This window comes from Alosa pseudoharengus, unplaced genomic scaffold (genome assembly GCF_046254945.1).
Source record: "Alosa pseudoharengus isolate Yale_2024_CS ecotype anadromous, Long Island Sound unplaced genomic scaffold, YU_APseudo_1.1 YU_APseudo_1.1_scf_13, whole genome shotgun sequence".
NCBI lineage: Eukaryota > Metazoa > Chordata > Actinopteri > Clupeiformes > Clupeidae > Alosa > Alosa pseudoharengus.
In genome coordinates this window covers 17,380,613-17,382,595 of record NW_027468598.1, presented here as the reverse complement: position 1 = coordinate 17,382,595, position 1,983 = coordinate 17,380,613, and positions in this window count along the sequence as shown.

The window sequence follows — 1,983 nt, the reverse complement described above, 5'->3', positions numbered from 1 at the left end:
AGCCCCACGACAACATGGAGATGGATAAACAGCAGAGCTGCTGAAGTCAGCAGAAACAACTCCTGCACTAATGAAGGGAGAACGAACACACACACACACACACACACACACACACACACACACACACACACATACACACACACGGACATGTCTACAGACACACAGAATAAACAAAAATATAAACATAGCAATGCAAACATACCAACAAAGCGATACATACTCCCACATACACAAAAGGACAACCACACACACACACACACACACACACACACACAAACAGCAAATGCTTGTGCTGACCCTTTAGCCATCAGTGGCAACATAGGGAGAGTGATGACATGACAGGGAAGAAGAGAGAGAGGGTGAGAGAGAGAGAGAAAGAGTGGGGGAGAGAGAGAGTGGGCAGAGAGATTGCTGCTGTAAACAAGAGAGGGAGAGGAAATGAGAGGAGTCTAGAGAGAGAAAAGAGGTGGGCGAGATATTAAAGAATAAATATACAGGGAGACAGGGAGAGAGAGAGAGAGAGAGAGAGAGAGAGAGACTTCAGGGAACAGAGGAAGAGAGGAGCTATGGAAAAAACAAGAGGAGTGAATCATTGTGTGTGTGTGTGTGTGTGTGTGTGTGTGTGTGTGTGTGTGTGTGTGTGTGTGTGTGTGTGTGTGTGTGTGTGTGTGTGTACGATCACACATGTGTAGATGTGGTTAGCGCTAAATCGGGTTTGTTGACCGCTCAATAGTTTCCCCATTTCTGCAGCAGCAGTGAAGCTCACATGTCCACCCATCCTCCACCCACCCTCCACCTCCACTCTCCCTCCACCCCCCAATCCCCACCCCCCCTCCACCTCCACCCTCCCTCCACCCCCCCCCAATCCCCACCCAACCTCCGACCCTCCACTCACCCTCCTCAGCTTTTCCTCCAAACCCATCACAGCAGACCTGAATGCATGCATCCCCCCCAAAACAGGTGACCTGAATGCATGTACCCTGAAAACAACTAACCTTAATGCGTGTGCCCATACAAAAAAATGGCCCCAAAGCACGTACCCCTAAAACAGCTGACCTGACTGAATATAACGCTGAAAGAGCCGACATAAATGGATGAGCTTCCAGAGCGGATCTAACCAGACGATGCGGCACACCCTTAAAACAGATGGCCTGGATGTATATGCAGCGGAGGCAGGAGAAATCGGGTTGCGCTGCGAGAACTCTTCACTCTCGCACCCTCAGCGACTACATAGCTGACGAGGCCAGAGATGAATCCCCAAGAGCATTGTTGTGTTGAGGGCTATGTTGAGAAACATACTGCCCACTTTTCTCACAGAACTATTGAACTGTTTACGCCCCCCCTCCCCCCAAAAAAAAAAAATGGATGCCCTGGGTGGATGCATGTCTGTGACAGATGACCTGAATATGTGCATTTCTCCCATATGGCCACTCGGTGACCTGGGAGTGTGTCCCACTGAAGGCCCATCCAGTGGCAGATGTGACCAGCCCCAAGTCTATTTGGGTCAGCCTATTTCTCTGGTCCGCTGTATGAGCCTTTGACTGTGTGTGTGTGTGTGTGTGTGTGTGTGTGTGTGTGCGTGTGTGTGTGTGTGTGTGTGTGTGTGTGTGTGTGTGTGTGTGTGTGTGTGTGCACCAGGCAGACATTGATTGTGGGTGTCAGCGCACCGGCTGTGTCTGGGTGTCTCTTCAGCCCGCCTGATAAACACACAGATGCCACAACACTGGCTCTAGTTACTCGCTCAGACTCTCTTTGTTACACACACACACATACACACACACACACACACACACACACACACACACACACACACACACACACACTCACAGTCTCTCTCGTAGTCCTTCACAAATACCTACCCCAGCAATTTCTGACTGGCCGGTGATAGGTGGAAGGAGTCCAGTTTAGAGTAAGCAGGTGGAGGAATCCCTTAGTAGACTATCGATGCTCTGCTGGACCAGTGCCTCAGACACAGATATCCAC